Source organism: Cyprinus carpio, chromosome A10, assembly GCF_018340385.1.
Source record: "Cyprinus carpio isolate SPL01 chromosome A10, ASM1834038v1, whole genome shotgun sequence".
Lineage (NCBI taxonomy): Eukaryota > Metazoa > Chordata > Actinopteri > Cypriniformes > Cyprinidae > Cyprinus > Cyprinus carpio.
This window is the reverse complement of record NC_056581.1, coordinates 13,307,106-13,330,773: the sequence shown is the minus strand read 5'-3', so window position 1 is coordinate 13,330,773 and position 23,668 is coordinate 13,307,106. Positions and strand designations below refer to the sequence as shown.

The window sequence follows — 23,668 nt, the reverse complement described above, 5'->3', positions numbered from 1 at the left end:
CTTCAACAGATTTCCCCTGCTCAGGGAGTAGGGAGCAATGAACACTGTGTAGGGACCATGTCAATGGGAACACAGTTCATGCACGGAGCTCACTTCTAACGAGCTGATTATCTGAATGGGGCGCGAGGACTGGAATTGATTTACACTAAAATGCAAGTGAAAAATACTGAGTATGCATTTCTTTATTCACTAATGTTACATTACAAAAGGTTTAAAAAAACAAACAAAAAAAAACCAACCTAAGCCTTTATTGAAAAAAAAAAAAAATCAATAAAAAGATAACTTACTTATATTAAATGTTAAAATAAATTTTTAATGATTTTATTCATGCATTTGTTTTTTTGTTGAGTTTTTGTTTTTTGTATAGTTTGTTGTTTGCGGGTTTTTTGATTTGTGTGTGTGTGAGCTTTGTCTGAGAGCGCATTGAAGACCGTCTCTCAGAGAGTGTGCGAGTACTTTGAATGTTTCAAAAATTTGGGCCATAAAGACTTTAAAATGACAGCAATGAGAATTCTGTCAACTGTCCGTCAGAAACACAGGCTAGTCTTGTATTGCAGCATGCAGCTTTCGCTCGCAGACAAGCAAACTCAAACTCACATGGATATTATGGAGTGGCTCATTTGTTGCATTTTGAGAGAGTGGGAGAAGACGTGGTACCAATCAATCCCATCAATCACACGGTTTGTGAAATTCCATCTCACAGTTTTAAAATGACTGTTCTGCTCTGACAATCTGTTTGGATTCAACCTACATGCTATAGTGCATAAATGGTAGCTGTGATTTTTCCGCGAAACCTAAGGGAATGTGTAGAATTATGCACAATGCAACAATGTAACAACGAGCTGAAACATTGCATATTCTTTTACAGGACGTTGTCTCATTATAATTTTATGTAGCCTGTATGACAGATTTGCTTTGTACATGTTGCCCTTAATGGTACCTTCCTTTTCAAAGTGATTTAACCAATCGCAGTATTGCGGTACGTACCGTGGGAGGTGTATTGCGGTTTGTCGGTTCAGTTTGAATATCATTACACCCCTAATATATACTGTATATGTATTATTATGCTTATCAAGGCTGCATTTTTTAACCAAAACTACCGAAATAAACAGTGATATTGTGAAATATCTTTGCAATTTACAATTATGGTTTTCGTTTATATTTTTATATACTTTAAAATTTTATTTATTCCTGTGATGTAAAGCTGAATTTTAAGAATCATTACTCCAGTCTTCAGTGTCACATGATCTCTCAGAATTGTATAATATGCTGATTTATTATCAATAGGTAATTGATACAATTTTTATTTATTAACAATTATGCCTCATATAATGATGGTAGAAACAGTGTCAGAATGAGCAGATTAGTTTTATTCTTCTTCAGCTTTTCGAAAATAAGAAAATATACTCTACCAGCACAGAGGTCACATTTCTCTAGTGCTTTGCTAGAATTTCATTTACTCTTAACAAGGTGCAAATATACTAATAAGAACTGAAATATTGCCACACTCGGATGCAGCTGACAGCACACGCAATCATCTCTCAACACCTCAAAGTCATGTAATCCACACTGGCACACCAGCAATTATCATGCATTCAGATGTAACGGTGAAATGTAGGTGAGGGATTCAGTAGGAACGTATCTGTCATTGGTGCTTACAGCAGACAAAGACACAAAAGAAAATCAATCTGCGTATTCTAAATCGTGTTTTCACTAGTACATCAGTACTACACACCTCAATGCACTGAAAACTCACACGTTGTCTTTATTTTGTCAAGGTCGGCTTAAGCCTCTTCTACCTTCCTGACCTTTTATTTATTTTCTTCTAACTTCCGTTCCCCAGCGCAGTGCCTTGAGCACATGGCCTCACAAACAATACATACTTGTGTTGCCGAGAAAAACAACAACCGGGTAAGCTGGAGTAATCCAGCGTCACAAGACCATGCTGGAACTGAGCTCTCTGCTAAGGCTGAATGAGGCAAGAGCTTGACCTCTAACCCTGGATCCTGCACTCCACATGGCATAATCCATTCAGAATTCCAAACCATCAGATTCACTCAATTCAACATAAATGTCAATGTATCTACTTAAAGGGATAGTTCACCCAAAAAATTAAAATAACCCTATGATTTGCTCACCCTCAAGCCATCCCAGGAGTACATGACAATGTTTAAAACTTTACAAACCATAATCTCTAGTTTCTGCTAACTATTGTACGTGTGTTCACAAGAGAGTGGTGTTCCAGCGGATGATGTAGGCATAGCGTAAGCTCCAGTGAGAAGCAACAAACCCGGAGGCACAGAAGAGAGAGCAAAACAAAACACAGCTCACGAATGAGAAGTACAAAATGAGCACTTGTAAAGAAGAATGTTGAAGCTTTTCAATATAAGCCCAAAGGAGGCTGGTTTTCTTTTGCTGTAAACAAAACTTGATTCTTGCGAAACTAGCTTATTCTCACCAGAGCTTAGTGCCTACATTAAAAAAAAGAAGAAGAAAAAAAAACTAAACATGATGTGTATATTCAAACCGACACATGTAAAGAAAGAATGATTCATAGGAGTGGCCTTTGAAAATACATTTATGGCATTGCGTCATATTGAATACAAATTAAAGAACAATATAATGTCAATTAATGACAGAAAGGCCATTAGCTTCCACTAATGAGGTGAGCTGGTTCACACTGTGCTCACTGCATTAACCATCAATTAAAAACACACCAGTAACTGCCACACAACAGCCCTTCCACAACTTTAAAAGGACACTTGAGGGCACTGAAAAGCTCTCAACCTCTCTCACATACACAAACACTGCAGTGCTCAAGCAAGAACTCTGTCCTATTGACCTTAGCCAGGGTAGACAGCATATTTAACGGCACACTAAACATCCATAATACATCAAAAAACTCCAGACCTTTCGCATCAACATCAACAACATAGAGGAAATGTCTTTGGGTCACAAACCGCCAGTTTAGAAACAGTTTTATGCCACTCAAAAATACCATTACATACAATAGCATTACATAACTTAATAGACTTTTAGTGTTAAATCTGTGTCTCTAAACCAATGTTTCTCACTTTTCACTGGCCAGTGGCATGGGATAAACATGGTTTTAAATTTAGGCTGTATACAAACTGATGCGTCACTGTTTAACTAACCATCTTTGGCAACCATATAAATAAGTCTTGTTTGGACATGCAAAATGACATCTAAACAGTGTTATTATTTTAGTATTATTTATGTACTATTATAGTGTATTTATATTTGAATCAGCTGTTATTTTTATCATTTCAGTTTTCTTTTTAATTTTAGTTTAAGCTATAGAAATTTTCTTACAAAAAAAAAAAATAAAAATCAGCTTTTATAATTTGCATTAGTTTTATTTATTTTTTCCTATTTCTAATTAGTGAATAATTCAGACTGAAAACCAGTCTTGCATTATTGTCAAAAGCATAAAAAATTATCATGCATTATTTCTTTCTCATTCATTATAGTTCTAGTGGTTAATATTTGAGGTTTAATTTTTATAAATTTTTACTAAAAGAATTGTGCTTTTTTTAGTTATTGTGATTTTTAGTTAGTTGCAAAGTCACTTCACTTTTTAAGTTAAATTTTTTCATCTAATGTCTACGGTTTTCAGTTTTTAATCATTTCCGTTTTAGCTAACAATCATTTAATTTTAATGTAATAATTTTAGCCAACAATATTGCATCTAAGTGAACCTGAAATCCAATCTGCATGTTAAAAATAAAAAGCCACAAAAAAAAAAAAAAAAAAAAATCCATCACCTGCATTTTTCACATTAGGCCAGATTTTCGGGCATATCTTTGTGTTTTACAAACTAATCTTGGAACAAAAGACTAAACAGTAAAAGACACAAAGTGAGAGATTGTACTTCTGCCAAATGAGTTTGCCAGAAATTGTCCTTCTTGGGAGCCACACTGACTGAAGAGTTTGAAGATCTGCAATATGGGCTCAATGTGAGCCCTACGCATTTTCTGAACAAGAAAACAAGCTGAACATAACATTTTTCTGTAATAAGTTTACCTATGACTTTAGATCGGATACCCGCGGGCATTCAGGGCTGCTATTAAAATCCAGACCACTGCAACAACACTTTCTGCCCTTTATCGATGTGGAATTAAATGCTAGGCTGGTTTGTAGGGAGTGGAGACAGGAGGGCAGATCAAATTGAGGTAAATCAAGGAACATGACAGACAAAAATCTGCATAAAACAATATTAGAGGAAATTCACTGCTGTTGACAGCGAATAATTCAAACCAAAAATCAGTCTTGCATTAATGTCAAAAGCATAAAAATGATAACGCATTATTTCTTTCTCATTTATTACAGTTCTCATGGTTAATAATGGAGTTATCATGGATGCTAAGCACCTGTGTGCTCGAGACATTGAGCGAAGGTGCTCATTCAAGCAACAGAAGTTTAAAATATACAGCAGAAAGCTTGTGCTAGGAACTGACTCAACAAAGCCACTTTTTTGTGAGTCGTCCATACAATGGAGTGAAAACATGACCACGTATCCCCAGCAAATGTAACGACACTTCAAATGTACCAAGTGATAATGAGTCAAAGATCAGCATTCCAGCCCACAAAGCCGACTCAAATCCTCTTGTCCGGCTTATCTTTCCCTTCCAACCGACAGGCCTGTGCTCTCCACACCATAACCAACATAATGTGGGTCCTAAATAACCCTCTTGAGCTGTTTATTCCCCCAGCATGCAGCACAATGGCTCTGTGGTGCTGGAGACAAGAGTCTGAAAGCTTGTCCTTTCCTCCGCTGCCTCTGTTCCTCACTCTTGTTCTCTCTCCTGAACCCTCCCCTTTCTGTGTCTCTCTCTACTGCCCTCCCTTTTCCAGTCTAACGCCAGACAGAGTGAGTCAGAGTGCCGGATACGCCAGAGGGCATGTTGGAGGACAGACTCTTCACCGGCGCAAGCTTTAACCGGGCCAGACTGAGCTGGAGCTCACTGCGAGACCTTGTGGTGGTGAGGGGGCATTTGCATGAACTCTGAAGGGGAATTTAGAGGGTTGGTCCAAACAAGAAACACAGCATGTGGCCAAAAATGGGTGCATGAACTAGAGAAAGCCACAAATACACACTGTAAAACTGCTAAACCATGGCAATAGAGTGCTGCAGGGATGACGTATTTTTGTAGGCCAAACCAGAAGTTAGCATCACTGGTTCCCTCCACAAAAAGCCAATGGGATTTTCCACTGATCTTTGGATTATTACAGAAAATAAACTCTGTGACCAAAAGAAATCCGCTATTTTTAAAGGTTTTCTTCATCGTCAAAAATTAACATAACTTCTATGAATTGTGAAGATTAATGAATTTACATGTAAAAACTAAAGTTAGGCTACAAACAAACTACACTATGGTCACCATCACTAAGCTTCCAACAAATCTTTCAATCTTTAAAATCTACAAGTTGGAAAGTTTAAGTTTGCAAGAGTGTGAGTATAAACACACAGCCACTTGCTAGCAACCATTTATTTCAAGATGTTTAAAAGTGTAAAAAACAAAATCACAAGTTGGGTATTACTGATGTATTTTAGGTTGTAACATGAAACATTTTTTGTTTACCATAGACCTTAATTCAGGCATTTAACCAAAAACCTATTCAAAAAATCCACTGACTTCAGGTTGAAGTGCAATGAGAACTGTAATGTAAAAAAAAAAAAAAAAAAATATGTTAATTTTTTTGCAGCAATAAATTGAAAATATAAAGATTGTTCCATTTTTTTCAACTATCACATCATAGTAACACAATTGTAATACAAGAATTTAGTACAGTCCATTCAAAAAATCCTGTATGCAAATTGTTGCCGTTAAAAATCTTGAAAAGATCTGATATTCAAAACATTCAATTAAGATCTGATATTCAAAAGATTAATTTGCTATTGTGGCATGATATCCATCCTAAACAGTCTTTACCAATTGCAGAGACCAACTGGGGGTGAAACATCATCGGACAGAATGTGTTTAATTCTGTCCACATAGCATACCATGCTGCTTTTAGCGGGTGCAGGCACCGGGCAGGCAAAAAAACTAGGCCAACATGAATTTCATATGACTCTCACCAAGTACAAGAAAGATGTGCTGTGTGTGTGTGTGTGTGTGTATGTGGTGGGGGGTTGGGACAGGTGGAATGAAAAATCGGCCAATCCAAATAATATGCAGCGTGGTGGAGAATGCAACTAGCTGTCTGCACTATATGCAGTGTATGTGTGTTTTTGTGTGTGTGTGTCTGCATTTGTCCATCCCAGGCTCAAGAATCAGCTAAACTCTTTGAAGCAGAAAAACAGAGCTTGTGCATGATCACAGCAGGCATGTAGCCGCCCCTAACCCTGGTCGCATTCACAAACAGAGACACATACTAGCGTCTACATACGTGTGAAGAACACAAAATGAATCAAAGCACCTGGCTTCTCTATCTGATAGCATCTCCCTATACACACGCTTGTAATTTATTGTGTAAATGTGCCCCTGGTTAGGTGAGAAACACAAAAATCACTCTACAGCAGCGAAAGCATCTAGACACATGCATATGAACGCGAGCACTTCTCCTTGAACAGTTTGACAGTAGGACTTAAAAGTATATTATTTCCTTACTGCCCTTTTCTATAATAGATCCGCTGCTGTCTGGAACATGCTGATGGAGAAATGAACCTCTTTTTTGAAAAGCACAGAATTAAAGAAATATGACCTTTTAGCAATGCTTCTGAGGAGATAGACATCTAGACGTGTCTGCATTGATGTGCTACACAAACAACACACACACACAAACACTCACAAGAGAAAGAAAAACAAGCCAATCTGCATCAAATGCCTTTGTGTTAATGTAGTAAGACAGTTACCGTAGATGTGTGTAACCTAGAGGAAAGGGGGAAAAGGCGTTTGTTGTTTTGGTGTGTGGTGTCTGAAAAGGAGGGTGTGGTTTGTTAGATGCTGTACAGCTCTGAGATTATGGCTGGGTAACAATATATACATTTTCTGATTAACTGTGATTCATTTTGAAAAATCTTGATATCAATAATTAAAATCACAAGATGCTCACAGTGCCATGAAGTGTGACCAGTGTAGTTTAATTCACAAGCTAATGTAGTCTAATTGATGAACAAATGACTTTTTGATCCAGTCCTTTTGGTGAATCATTCAAAAAGATTCCATTACTCATTGAATTCAATGATTAAGTTAGAATTAGAGTGTAGAATTTACAGCAATAGCTGAAAGAGAATTTCTTTCATATATAAGCAAAATCCAGCATGATAAATGATAATGATACATTTTTTAAAGATTAAAAAAGATTGCATTAAATTGATCATAAGTGGCAGTGAAGACTTACTGACTTGAAAACATATACATTAAATAAATCCTGTTCTTTTCAACTTTCTACTGAATCTTGAAAAAAAGTATCATGGTTTCCACAAAAAATACTAACCAGATCAACTGTTTTCATTACTGATAATAATTAAAAATGTTCCGTGAGCAGATCAGCAAATTAGAATGATTTCTGAAGGATTATGTGACACTGAAGACTGGAGTAATGATGCTGACAATTCAGCTGTCGTCATCACAGGAATAAACTACATTTTAAAGAAATTGCAATTAAATTGTATGAATATTTCACAATACTACTGTTTTTACTTTTTGATAAAGTAAAAGCAGCAGTGAGTTGTTTACAGCTATATGAAGTGTATATTGAGTTCAGATTGTCTCATTTGGTCTCATTCAGAACAGCTTATCCAACTCATACCTGCTGATCACAACTTCTAAGAGGCTTGTAATGCATGGATGTACATGACATTCCTGCCAAAACTGGATGTCTGAGCTAAATAGTGACAACTTTGTTCACAATCTGGGACAAGAAAGTGTTTTATCCAACTTATCTGGAGATTTGATGGTGACGTTGCCGTTTCTTCGACCTGGAAAATAACAACGTGCAAAACGACCATACCCTGTTACGTTTCATTCACGGCACAACAGCAGTTCATTCAAAAATGAAAACGTGAACAGCTACAGCAATGATCGCACTACAATATAAGCATTTGTATTTTTCAATCATTTCAGCAGAAGCAGGAGCTTTGTTATCAGATGTTCAGAGAAATGGCATGACAAAGACTTTCTACTCAGAAGTCAGAATCATTCCATTCATTTTTTCATTTTCTTGTATTTTGATTGTTTTTTTAAGCTTATTTCAAGTATTTGTGCCCCGCATTATGCATGGAGATTCTGATTATTCACGAAGAAACTGGGCGCCAACTTCCAAGTGGTACACAGAGCGTGTATACAACCCATTATATTGCCTTTAGCAAAAAATGCTTCAACTACAAAATGGTTCAAACAGATTTGTTCTTTCCTGGCCTCTGAATCTGTTCTGACCTGAAGACATGTTCAGGGGAACCACATAAAGAAACACCTTTCCTGCTCTATAGTTTACAGTTTAATTATAATATATAGATTGCCATACATAACTTTCACAGACAGAAAAACTTTCCACTTTACTGCTTTCCATCAAACCAGTAAAGGCAGGCAAAATAACTACCCATTTAGATGTAGATTAACTGAATAATGGTATATATATATATCTTAGTATAACAGTAATGACTGTGTAGCATTTAACTAACTTTATTTTCCAACAGACAGCTGTCAGTGACAAAGTGTGGAATGATTCAGTTGAAATATGCTCCACAGGGTACATGTTACACTTGCGCTAAGGTTAGAATTCTGCTGCCGTCAAACGCAAGCAAATTTATGATTGTCTCCGACTCAAAAATATAACTTCAGTGTCAGATTCTGGGCTCTCATCCAGAAAGATCAGGGATTCTGGAGAGAAGCGTTCCCAGTGTAGAGAAGCTTGACGATAGACAAAACCAACTTATCTGTTTTGAAACAGCTCTGCAATAGCATTCAAAATACATTTACAGAGACTCTCATTAGCAGAGATAAGAGTCGCGCTAATGAAGCTTCATAAAGCACTGCCGGAACTACGTCACAATGGACACTGGCTCCAAAACTGGCAGGGAGATGACAGACTGGGCCGATCTAGAAATACACTACAGTTCTTTTCTTAAACCCTCTTCTTTCCTAACATAAGCTCTTATGAAAGGGGGTACTGCCCAAGTTACTGTACCACCATATCAAGTGGAACATGGCAGCCGTTTTAAATCCAAACAAAAGGTCAAGATGAAAACCGTGGGAAAGGAGCGAGGATGATGTTTGTGCATCTAGCCCAGACCGAGGAGGAATCTGCTGACATTTTTAGCATTTTCTGCAATGATGTTAAGGGATTGATGAAATGCGCTAAAAGAAGCTGAGATCTGAGACTAGCCCAAAGCCACGTTATGATAACTATAACAATAACTATTTATAGTTATGATGTGGACTTTAATTAGAAAGATGATTTAAACTTGTGAACCAACCTTAACATAATATCCAGGCACAATGTGACAAAAAAATATAAAATCCCATCTGTTCCATATTAATATGGGACAGAGACAAAAAAAACAAAGCACAGCAAAATCTGGAAAAAGCATACATTTGGCAAAAACATTACAGTGCAGAGCTCTGACACCACTAATAGTTCAGCTTTTTGAGAAAACGTTGGATGCAAATATCAGTGGCCAATGGCCATGGTGTGGACAGGAAGAGCAGAAGTGCTAAAAGCCCCCAGTCGCGCTCACCATGGGCAGCTAACAGGCTACTGCTTTAACAGGAAACATGTCAAAATAAGCATGACGGTAGTGAGTTTATGAGGGAAAAACGCACCACTCAGTCACAGGAGGGAAAACTACTTCATGATTATATATGGGAACATGGGAAGTACATAGAACATACTCTTCAACTACAATCAATAAAAGCGCTACAGCTCAAAGTAACAACTATTGTAGTAAATCTGCACATTAGGCATATTCATGTAGTGTAACATGATTTTAATCAATGCCTGTGTCCTTGCTTTATGTCCATCTGCCTGATGATAAAATATGGACACAGCAAGCTGTGAGACCCGCCGGAGCTCAGCCTCGTCCTTCCCAACAAATCAGACACATACTGTGTGATGTTACACAGTTCTTACAGACAACTTCATGACTTTGTGTGTGTACATAAACATAGACTTTTTGTGAATACACTTTAAACATATCAAATTTTTAATCAAACAGGATTTAACAACATTACCTAGAGGTTACCAGGCATACTTAAGACATGTTGAGCCCTGATATTTATTTAGGAAAACTCAAATTATTTTCTGTCTAGCACACTGGTCATAAAAAGCTGTAATCCTGCTTGTACTTGGACTGATTGCGTTTACATCAAAACTCACAGTACTGATTATCTGACTTACTGCATGCATACAATTCTTCACAGACCTGTCAAGTAAAGAATTGTATGCCTGAATACGATTCATAAAGCACTTTTATTGAAGAAAAGTGTGGCCCTTGCACCTTGTTATGAATGCAATCTATCATTATACATTGCTCACAAAGCATTCTCTGTGTCAGACTGAAAGTATGGATCACTCCCATCTACATAACTAATGATTGAAGTCAATGATGACGAATGCCAGGAGCTGCACCCTGCCTTTGGCTCTAATTAAACCACCAGGTTTAATGAAATTCCTGTCTCAAGGGTCTTCACAAAGACAGATGTTACAACTCAAGCTCAAGCAATTTACATTTAAACAGTAAGTTTGGGCATACTGAAGGACAAATCTTTTTGTTACAGCATTAGCTTCTAGTTATGTCACAGACGATATAAAAAACTATTTGCCAATTGCTAGTAATGGGGAGGAACATTCTCATTGCAGAGAGGGTCTGATTGGACAAAACTCTTTAACAATATTTAATTGTCAGTGTTTCAGAGAATACTAGCATAAACATGATTTTAAAGCTAACATGCCCTAAAAGCCACAAACAAATTTACATTTCACAAGGCCTTTAACTCTACTGTAGCAGAGGCAGAGAGCACACATCTCCCGCTCTCTGAAAGCTTTCAGCATTGAACGATGACGCAGCACTGTCACAGGTTAATGCAAGCACTTTCATTAAAGCAAGAGATCAGTCTTACAGTAGGAGGTAAAGAAGATTACCATGGCTTTGTTCACATATTCATTAGCTACTGTCACATCTGCTAGATCTCTGAAATATAAATGTACAGTAAACGATTAATTAATTTATGATGCAGCTTATCTGATTGTGAGGGCCTGATTTTATATCCACTTCTATATTGTTGTTTAGTTCTGCAGACAAACAAAGTGATCCTATAGGCTACCTGCGCTGTGCCATCTCACGCTCCCTTGTGCTCTTCTGACCTTAGAGATTACAGATCCTGTGGAAGGAAGGTTTGCGTACTCTTTGTGTTACACTGTGTTGTATCATACCACTCTATGCATGGCTACATCCTGAATGAAACTGAATAAGCGATATAGAGCTGTTCTCTCTGTGGCCAACAAGGACTGTTTGCGCTGACTGCGCACAGCTCCTGACCTTGGTGATCCTGCAGAGTGGATGTGAATAATGAGATGATCCCTTTGGATGGACAACAACAGCTCAGCCACAAGAGAGCGAAGAAGACAGACAGATAGAGAGAGAGATGCTCCTAATGTGTATTTAAGATACAAACAGACACCTCAAAGCAGTGCTACAACCATCGTAATATTCTGCATTATGTAAGGTTAAAAACCTATGCATTATATATATATATATATATATATATATATATATATATATATATATATATATATATATATATACATATATATATATATTTATAAAACTTTCAATATTACAATGCATTTCCGAATAGACGTGATGTGACAATGTGATTATAGCATAGCACGATGTAGCCTCACCCACAATAAAATCTCTTTGGATAATGGAAAAAAAATCTCTTTGGAAAATCCTACTACTAATACACTACTAGGATTTTTTTTTTTTTTTTTTTCAAAAGAAATGAATACTTTTATTCAGCAAAGATTGATTGATCAAAATTGACATTTATAATGTTACAAACGATTTCTACTTCAGATTCATGCTGCTCTTTTAAACTTTCTATTCATCAAAGAATCCTGAAAAATGTATTACGGTTTCCACAACAATATTAAACAGCACTGTTTTCAACACTGATAATAATGCAAAATGTTTCTTGAAAATCAAATCACAATATTAGAATAAGTTCCGAAAGGTCATGAAGACTGGAGTAATGGCTGCCGAAAATTCAGCTTTGCCACAGAATGAATAAACTACATCTTAAATATATTATATATTTCTGATCAAATAAATGGAGTCTTGGTAAGCATGATAAAAAAAAAAAAAAAAAAAAAAAAAAAACCTAAAAAATCTTAGCAACCCAAAACTTAGAGGTGTAACTGTATATTAAACAAAAAATATGTTGCAGTTGGTTGGTACTGTAGGTAATGTGTCGCATTACACAAAGTTTTTTTGTTTTCATTGTGGACAGACAAAATGCTTGACACTGATTAAGACACAATTTTAAGATAAAATTTTATACTCTAATTTGCTTGGTTTAAAATATGTACTACTTTTACACGCCAGTAGCTTTAGTGTCAAATAAACTACTGTGTAAATCCTCCTGTCCAGAACACAAAACTGATCCAGTTGGCCGTGTGGAGATGACAACAGTTGGTATGGTGGGAAGCAATCAGCAAAATCCCATGGTGCCGTTTCCATGGCAACTATGATGCTTTGCTAATGGCATGGGATTCTAAACGTCAGGCCCTCTGTGGCAGTCTGTGCATGTGTGTGTGTTACGTGGGGAGAGAGAGAGAGAAAAGGAGAGGGGGAGAAAACGACAGACAGTGAGCAGATTGGCTCAGTGTGCCTCTCACAGGAGAAACTGAATGGCGGGAGGTGAAGGACGACTACGCATCAAAGAAAGGCAAATAAAATTACTGTATCATAAACAACATTGTAACTCCCTCGTCGTGCACCAAAATTGCCACTAATATTATAATTGCATCCTACATATTTCCAGTAACCATGTAAAGAAAACTGGAATTAATGTAATACAGTACAAGAAGCAAAAAGACGAAGCTCATTTCCTGATTTATCTGAGGGTGAACTCCGCAAGATTGCAGCTGTGACTACAATAGTAACTATGTCAGTTCCACAGGGAGCTGTGAGCTCTGCATACAGTCAGGGAAGTCTTCATGTGATCCATGCTAAATAAAAGACGCTCTGACCCTATATACATAAACAGAAGTGCTTTGAAAATAGACCAGCGGTAGGATTACAGTAAGAAATTGGGTCTTAAAATAAATCTAGTAGCTAGGCTACTGATAATAATCTAGAGCATGTGTGTTTTAAAGTGTGTCTGCGTGCTTGCATGTTGTCTAGCACATTATAACTCCCCTCATGAAGAAGGTTCTTTATTGGTATCTATGGTTCCACAAAGAACCTTAAATGTCCATGGAACCTTTCCACTGCAAAAAAAAAGTTTTTTTATGGTTCTCCTAGGAACTGTTCATTGAAAAGGTTCTCTGGGAAACTTAGAATGGTCTTTCTGTGGCATCACTGTGAAACCCCACTTTGGAACCTGTATTTTTCACTCATAATGGACACTCTTTCATCTCTCTGCCAGATCAAGACCAGCCCTCTCTTTTCCAACACCTCCTGCGTGTGTCATTTGCTCTGAAGCTGGGTGGTGGGGATGTCTGGCATACCACTGTAAGGCCACGAGGTTGAGGACGAGTCTAATTACATGCAGGGTCTAACAGCAGGTGCTCCACAACATGTGTTCTCTGGTCTGAATTTCAATAGCACGTAGAGAGATGCTGAAAAAAATTTTAGCTTTTGAATCTAGCACACTTCAATTAGGCCTCAGCCTCGAGAAACTGCCAGGAACGAGGCCTATAAAAACAATCCGTCATATGCAAACTTTTCAAATGCTTTCAAAAGGAGAATAATCAAACCAAAGGTGAATCTTGTTCCGAGTCTCAGTCAAGAAAGGAATGAGACCTATCCCAAGACCTTTTGTGGAATCGCCAATTAAGGTGATCGGTACATCTGCTCTGCTAAATGGCATTCCGCATCAATCGATGTTGGCTGTACTCAGGCACAAGCTGTGGTTTCAGACAAAGCTGAATAATACATGAGGTCTACCCCACCTACAGTTGTGTATCGGCATTGTGCCAAAACACTATGCAATGCTTCTATCTTTCTTTAGTGCATAATGTTACATGCTATACAAGCAGCATGCTCCCTAGCAAAAGTACTTGTTTGCCAAAATACCATAATTGATACAAATAGTGTTACTATTGCAACATTAAATTAATATAGAATTTCTGTGTTTGTAGAGTATTACTGACTGATGGATTGTGGCGACTTGAAGTAACAATAATCTAAGTCACTATGGTTTTCTGAAACTATTTATGCACATTTCACAAATAAATCTCCGTTGTGACTGAAGCAGTCAATATGTGGTCCACAAAGCCCATCATCACAGTCAATCTATTCCTCCCCACTTATACAGATCAATTTGTTGCAGTACACCATGTTTAGGAAAGTACTGTAGTGATTTTGTTGTGTAAGTGTTTCACGATAAAAGTAGGTACATCCAAAGGGCCTTTAGCCCCTTTGTACCCTATCATACAGAACCATACATATACGGGTTAAATCTTCTTAAAATATATGTATATTTGGTTCAAATTTGATCAATAGAATAATATGCTAAAATGCTAACACTGAAAGGTCAGAATTTGTTATAGAAAAGCTGGTCTAATAAATAATATGAGATATTTTTAAACATCTATTTCAACATAAAACATGTAAATGTTCTATTGTGATTGATTAGATATTTAGACAATGTCACGAAGGCTCCAAATGAAAAAAAAGACCATTTCTATGCCTAAATTGAGTCAAAAAAATGTCAAAAACAACAAAAAAGCTGAGTAGATGGTAAGTGACCTGTTTAACGCTCATCATCCGCATGCATATTCTCTAAAGCGCGCCATGCACTACAATTGGCGCTAGTATTTCCTATCGAGCGCTATGGAGTCACGTGACCCGCCATCAGCTCTAGCAGGGAGAGATGCAAGCGCCTCTCCGCTGTGCTGCTGCGCTACTCTCTCCAGTTTATCGCGTTGGCTCGAGGTTTCAGAGCACATCACCACTGCAGCAACCCCCACCCTCCTCCTCCGCCACCTGCTTCCACATGCACGGCTACAGGAACTCTGCATCCCTGGGCATAGAGCAACTGCTGCAGCATCCCTTCAGCGGACTCCCCGCTGCCATGTTTTAAACACCCAGCGCTCTAAATTTAACAATCCAATGGAAACTCCATGACCGACGTCTTCTATTAAAGAGTAAGCGACCTTATCGCTGCAGTATACACAGATTGTGACCGTAAATCGAACGCTTACGGTCTGTAAAGTGCACATAATTACCAGCAAGCGATGTAAACACGTTTTGCTACGTCGTGGGCTGGTTGCCGATAACTTTTTTACAGACGCAGAGATGCGTAACGTAATAAGTTTTGACAACGTTACAGAAACATTGTTTAGAACGTTTGCCAGCAAGTCCCCTTAAGACCTGATACTATAGCGTCATAAAATGTTAACTGTAAGTAACCTACACCTAAATGTCTTCAAGACATTATTCTCATGGGGCATTTTCAAAACTTTTTAGACGTGATATATTCTGTCCTGAGGTAAAAGTGTCCTCCTTTCAAACTACGTTTACCGTTTTTTTCCCCAACTATTCAAACATCCTCTTCAATACACAAAGGTGAAATAATATCAATAATCACAATTTATCCAGGCTAGGTGAATTATTTGCCATTTTCACACGTTAACCAAGCCAGTTCGTAAACTGAAGAAAAAAAACCGTTAGACTTTCACGGAATTATGACGTCTCATTGAAACGTAGGCATTAAACATTCCATTTTGGATTTGTGTTCATAATAAAGAACTAGTATTGATTTTTTTTTTTATTCGAGGTGTGGTTTCTGTGACTTTTTTAAAACTGCGACGTTCCCTGACTGCAACGCTGTGACGTGTAAAACGTTTCGGTGCTTGCTGGGAACCTGGCTCAGCCAGTTGTAATTATTGATAAGGACATCGATTATTGATAAATAAACTCTCCATTCCTTCCTTCAAAGCAACGGTCTTCCCAGCATCTCGCGCAGCGCACATTACCGAATCTGTGTTAATACGTTTTCTAAGCTGTTTCATAACAAGAACTCAGTTGAATCCCGCTTTAATCCACCTCGCTCACCAGCCTGTGGCCTCCATGAGCAGAAACAGCAGCCATATCTAACATGTACTGACACAGATGGGGATATAACAGGTGCCCAAACACAAACAGCATTCCATTAAAGCTTAAAAATAAAGAGTCGGGGCCTATCACAGGCGATACGTTAACCAGCTCTGAATATTAATTACACCCACACTGCTGTTCATCTATGAGATGTATGGCTGCGTCGCGTAACATCTACCCACCAGTTATATTTACATATCAAAAAAACGGAACCCATAATCGGAAATAGGGTTTAATCACACAAGACCTATGTTTAGTATGTCGTCTAGGCAAGAATTATGCATCCAGTGGCATGTTCCGCTAAAAGAAAAGATGCATTCCCTTATTTGGCGAGTCATTGTTGCAGGCCGGGCGTGTTGATACACTGCAAATAAACGCAGTGATCAACTGTGTAATAGTACGCTGGGAAAATGAATTATGACGGTATGAGTACGATATTTTGCCAGCCTAAAGCGAAGCTGGTAGTAATGAATCTGACTGGGATCTCAACAAAATACAGGGTGACATTCCTCCGGGAAATATTTCTGGCTTTAGTGCATTTGATCAGAATTCAATTCTCATATGACATCATGCGCGCTAAATAAAACATGCGTCCGATGTATGCAGATGCTTACCAGATTTAAAACTGTCTCCACGATATCTCTGTTGCTAACCTCCCCGACCTGGATCAAACCAATGAGCACGGCGAATTTCATCTTGATATTCCGGATCGGAACCGAGGGGTTTATCACCCCGGCCGGTAGTACCACGGCGCCCGATCCAGACACCATCATTTCCCCGGTAACGGAGCCCGTTACGACTTGCTGCCCCGAACCCGGCGGTGGTGTGGGTGCTTCTCGGTCCGTGAGCGAGGCGGAACCCCGGTGCTAAAACCGGGTTTCTCGCTCGACATATCCGACCCGAATCCCAAAAAGGAGCGGTCGGCTCGGTCTCACCTGCTTTTGTATCACCGAGCACTGAGCAGCAGCATCAAATTCAGATGAAAAAGGAAAATTCTCGATCAGGGTGTCACAAGGTTGTCCTCCCCCTCCGAGATGTGCACATCCAAACCCGATGCTCGCGGCCGTTCAGAGGGATGCACAGGACGAAAACACGTCTTATGTTTTGCGAAACGGTCCTTCTCTCCTCCCGATGTCAGCCGAAGATCGGTGCGGTGTCAGGCTGTGTTGTCTTTCTCAGGACGCCATATTGACGCCCCCTGTCTGCGGGAGCGCTCACCACGCCTGCGTGCTGCTGCCCGACTGTCAATCAAAAGGTGGTAACCAAGCAGGAGCACGTGTGTGCGTCCCATTCAGTAGGTGTCCCAACATTGGCAAATTAGATTAATGTAATGTAGACTATAAAAAAAAATTATAGCGGGATTAGTTCGGACTGTTAAACAATTGTAAATAATGCCATAGTCCAATGATGTAATGATAATGTGACGATCTCTCAGACTCTTTCACATAACTTGAATGAATATTTCTCAGGGTACGTTTATTTCTGAAATCCAAATTCTATATTGACGTAGGCCTATACATTAAAGTACTGGCTGCCATGAAACAACTAGACCTAACTGTTAATGAAAAAAAAAGTTTGTCACTGAACAAGCCTTTTGTTGAAAAATATGTAGCCTACTGTATATATTATAAAAAATAAGAATATATATTATTTACATATAATCTTTTATGTGTGTGTGTGTGTGTGTGTGTGTGTGTGTGTGTTTAATATATATTAATAAAAATAGATAAATATATTTATATAAATAGATTTTTTAATAGATGTTTTACAAATCCAATCATCTGTGCAACTGGACTTTTGACACTTGACTGAGATCTTCATATTCTCTGTAAAATAAGTGCAATTTGTGAACATCATATTTGTCTTCATTAAATTCCATTATATCCGCCACCCTGCTCTAGGAATCAGCTCTGGCCTTAACCCATGTACACCAAAACACATGACTGCCAAATCACAAAGGCTCACAGTTTTCCTTCACTGTGCCTGCCATTGAAGAGAACCTTGCTATTGTGATGTTTTAATTTTAGCACTGCAGCAGAAAGCTGTGAATGGGGACGTGAGCTCTCCTTCACTCAGAAGGACACGAGTACTGCCACATTTTGGCACAAGCCTAAATAGAGCTTTAAAGTCAGACTGAATGAAAGTGAGCTTTTTCCAAGCCTTCTCTCCCTCCCCTATCCTTTCCTTCTTTCTTTATTTCTCTTTTCCCTCTCTGTCTCTTCCTCTCTCACTCACTCATCTGCTTGCATCCCGTTCTCTCAAAATAGAATGGATCTTTAAAAAGCCTTATATAAGGAACATGCTATAGGAGACCTCAAAACTAAGAGATATTCCTCACTAGAGCTCACTTTCCATACAGATTCTCATTTAGAATTCTATAATAATACTTAAAAACCAGATTTGCAGATGTATAAAGACCATTCATGGGTATATCAAGAATTTTAAGATGTTTTAGAGGTATAATGTGAAGTTTTATTTGACTTTCTCTTGCTGATCTTACAGTAATTTCCTAATTTCGATTTCTATCTCTCTTTACCAGGAATCTCAGAGAGAGGCACAATTCCTTTTTTAGTGATGAGGAGATGAATATATGGAGTGAGGGAGAGGATGAGGGGTGGAGAGGGGGATGGGTTCTGCTCAGAGGAGGAGGGGAACAGAAGGGACCAGCAGCTGGATAGTGAGGAAGAGTCTTTAGCCAATACAATGGCTGACAGGAGGCTGAGTCTGCATTCAGAGCTTTACGTCCTGTCACCAGACTGGAAGCCTGCTAAACTCACATGCACTGGTGCAGAAGACACACACCACACACACGTATACAGTGAGGATATATATATATATATATATATATATATATATATATATATCTATATATATATATATATATATATATATGCACCCTAAAGGACAGTTTAAGACAAAAAAAAAAAAACGAATCAATATGATTTTTATTCAAACATTTATTTGGAGAAGCAATGTGGTATAATTTATTTAACTTAATAGTTTAATAAACACAGTGGCAAATATAATGACTCCAAACAGGTTTCCTTGACACTCCAGAACATCTGCCATCATTTGGAGGGATTGTTTAAACCAGAAATGTCTCTTAAAGCTAAAATGAATCACTGTTTACAACCCTTTCTGAAGCATTTCTGAAACAAACGGCTAGACTTTATTCATCAGGAATTGATTGGATTGTGAATAGTTGGTATTACATTGAGAATGGAGCCAGGTGGTTTGAAGAGGAGGGGTTAAAAAGTGAGAGAGATTTGTGAAGTCAGCTGTAAAAGAAAGTCATTGCAGAGGCGGAACAAATTAATAAAAGATTACTCATGTTTTGTTTGTTTGTTAAGTATGCCAACCTTACGATTTACTTTGATTAAAATAAAAAAGTTATTTGGATTTTTTTTGTTTTGATTAAGGAGTTTATGTTTTGGATTTATGTGGTTGATAAGGAGAGTTTTATTTTTAGGGTTGTAAATGATAAGACTAAAGAGAGAGGCGGAACTGCTTTTTGCTGTGGAGGAAAATTTTGAGACCTCTCTCTACGCACGCAGAGAGAGGCGGAACTGCTTTTTGCTGTGGAGGAAAAACACACAGCACTATTCTGCTCTACATCTTCTGTCACAAGACAGGAAAAGCCCCTTTATGTCCATATCAGGCATGAAAGAACACTTCAGAAAGGAGGAGGGAGCTTTTACGTTTAAAATAGCTGCACCGTTCACCACTCGCCCACATCTCCCTGTTCCCATAGAGCGCGTGGGTTTGACAGACAGGTCTGATCTCAGCTGGACTCACAACAGAGCACAACAGGAAAACACAAGTCCATGACTTACACATTCAAATTTTTACACTTGTTTTTAGCGAACACTTTCACCAATGTACCAGAAAGTACACTTAAAAATCACTTTTATTGGCATTGATGGTTCCAGGAAGAACCTTAAATGTTTGTTTGGGGTTCTTTATGTGTTTATTTTTTTTCATGTTTTTTTTTTTTTTTTTTGTTTTTGTTTCTAAAAAGTGCAGTATTAACTATATGATTGTTAGATGATTGTTTATTGGCCCCATAGTCAAATATCCCATCCCCAGTCTCCGTGATATTGTTTTCCTTGCATTTGGCAATGCAAATGCACTGATAATATAGTTGTTGTGCAATTTAGTAGAATGAATCATCAGGGCATCTTACGGTGCTTGTTTTTAATTTGGTCCAGAATTCAATAAATTCTAGTATATTATGCATATGCCCAGAGACTGTAAAAACAAGAAATAGACATCAAGGGCTTTTAACCTGACCATACTTCTATTGTTTTAGAAAATTAAGAATCTGTAGGAGAAAATATAAACAAATAAAAATCAAATAAACCACTAAGCAAATATAAACAGCATTTCACAAGCAAATTCTTAATGATTCTTAATCAAAAACTTTTAATGAAGTAATTTTAACATTTAATGTGCATAATTGTGGGGATAATCATTTTATGTGCTTGGGCTTATTTGTTTGTTACGAAATGAGTGCGGAAACTTTACAGTAAGGCCACAAAATGATGTTTTGCTTACTTGTTTATCTATCTATCACATACGTTTGTTTTGGTTTCATGAACAAATGTTCATGGGTCATGGGTCAGCAATTCCAAGTGGGAATACAACTTATAGTTGTGTGTGTGTGTGTGGTGTTATATACCATGTGAACAGCAGGGTCCCATCTGCCGTTGTACGTTTGCATTTCGTATGTGAATAGGAAATGAATTGGCTTGTGCAGACACGGATGTACATCATATATTTGTTTTGTATGCTGCATTACGGCAGATGGAATCTGCCGGTTTGGTGGAGGGAAGTTCATAAAGAACTTTCAAACAGAAACAGCTTTCTTCAGTGCTAACAGACTGTCAGCATCACATTCAGCTCTGAAAACTGAGAGAAAACAGATGAGAAAATGCACAGTGACCAAGGAGATGTTCTTTTCCTAGAGGAGAGAGAGAGAGAGAGAGAGAGAGAGAGAGAGAGAGAGAGAGATGCAGACAGACAGGGGGAGAGAAATAAGGGGGGGGGAGCACAAAAATAACAACACAAGAAAGAGTAGAAAGGGAGAGGACGTAGTGCTGTCACTTTGCCATTTCACCCTGTCCCTATATGTGAGATGCTCAACACTAGCAGGAGAAATGAACAGGCATGTTAGATTAAAGTGACATCTACCACAAACACACACACACACACAAACACACCACTTCATTTCTGAGGACATCACATTGACTCACATTAAGTCAACATAAAAACCTGTTCCTCTATCATCTATATATGATACACATCTATAATATATATATATATATATATATATATATATATATATATATATATATATATATATATATATATATATATATATATATATATATATAGTGAGTGTGTGTGTGTGTGTGTGTGTTAGGGTTAGGGTTAACCCTAACCCTAACATTTTTAGAATTATATTATATTATATTATAAACCTAGAATGAAAACTGTGTGATGTAGCCTATAAATTGCCATTATATGCCTTTAAAATTTAAGATATTGGGGCAAAAAAAGTTTATCATATCATATGCTGACAGTACTAATTATATTATAAAACCTGGAATGAACAAAAATGCATTTTTACTAGAAGAATAAAATATATATTCTACTCCCTTATAATTAATACTTATATTAATATATATACTATTTTATTAAGATATTTATAAACCTGTTTCAAACCTTACAATTGACATATAAAACTGTATATTACATTATATTCTCTACAATTAATATTTATATTAATATAAAATGTATTAAGACATTATTTGGCCCATTTATAAACCTTTTTTCTTCTTGTGAGCACCTCAATCCTCACTGTTTACGTCAATCTGGGCCCTCAGTGGTATGCACAAGCCTCATATACAGTAGATACTTTGTCACACTTACTCACAAAGATGCACAGACCTTTGTTTCAACACACAAAGACTCAACACGAGTGCTAAACAAAGGTCTGTGCATCTGTTGTGTGATTTTCTGCATTTCATTCCCATTGGTTTCTCTCTTTAGTACCGAGATGGAGATTAGTTCTAAATGACTAAATGTTTATATGTTCCTAACAAAATGCTATCATATGACTTACAGAATACTTTTTTTAGTCATTTTAGAGCTTGACAGCTGCAGTCCTCATTTACTTTTATTATATGGAACATCTACAATATTCTTCCAGAATTCACCAGGAGAAACTGTAACAGGGGTATTGCTAGATCCTTTTTACAGAAGCACGGGCCCCAGTGAATTATTGCTGTGCCCCAGTAAAATATGACTTATGTGTCAATGGAGATTACAGTATAACAACCTGAGAATCATTGTCTTTGGCAATATTTTCAGCAATCATGTCTTGTGGTTTCTATCAGCTGTTAAGAAATGGACAATGCCAGACTCAAAAATGAATCACTCTTTTGATCTATGGTTTTACAAAAATATGTATATAGAACATTTAGCAACCTTTGGATCCCATCACTGTATGTCACAGTCATTTTGTATGAGGAATATAACAAGCACATCTTCTCTGAGTAGTCATGACAGCTGCATATATCCTCACACACAGAGACTGTAAAGCCAGTGCATGTGACATACATCCACACAGAATGTACGACGTGAACCCTGTGAAGTGAAGTACCTGCTGTCACAGAAACTCAAAGATGAGGCTCGACCAGCCGTGTAAAAGGTTCTGCTGATGAGAGGTCTAAGTAATTGGTCACATCCTGGAGTGGATGTGATTCACAGGATGTGCAAAGCGTGTGGCAGTCATCAGAAAAAAGAAAAAAAAAAAAAAAAAAAAAAAACAGTTATAAGATGAAAAATTCTTGTGATGTACTTAAAACCGGATGGACCATTTCTAGAACTACACAGTGATTTCCAAGAAGGCATTTTCTATTATTCCAAAAACAGCTTTGCATGACATACATTTGGAATAACAATGAGATGAGATCTCCATACTGTCACAGCCCAGAAATAAACAGGATTTTTATATTAAGCAAAGCTTTTTAAAATTATTTTTATTTAAAAAATCATTTAAACTGTGCATCTGCTCTAAAGCTTGTATTACAATCAGCAAATGGCTTTACATTTCCTAGAAAATGATTTAATATGCAACTTGCATCACTGACAGCACAGCCACAGTGCGAGAGACAGCGTGACTGTTTTTATGCGAGAGAGAAAAGTGTGTTCACACATACGCAGAAAAGCTAAATGTGTGTGTTGTCTGTTGAAGAGAAGGCATCAGATGGAGAAAAGGAGATAGGACAATGAGTCATAGGGCACCAGATGAGGTGAATCCTGAATTCAATAAAATCTCCACATCAAAACCATGTATCCAGTCATGTGATAGGA

At 37.6% G+C, this 23,668-nt stretch overlaps 1 pseudogene; it reads right to left on the bottom strand.

The window, feature by feature from the left end:
- Positions 1-18,658, bottom strand: part of LOC122134557 — a 62,415-nt pseudogene extending 43,757 nt beyond the window's left edge.
- Positions 18,659-23,668: the final 5,010 nt, after the last annotated feature.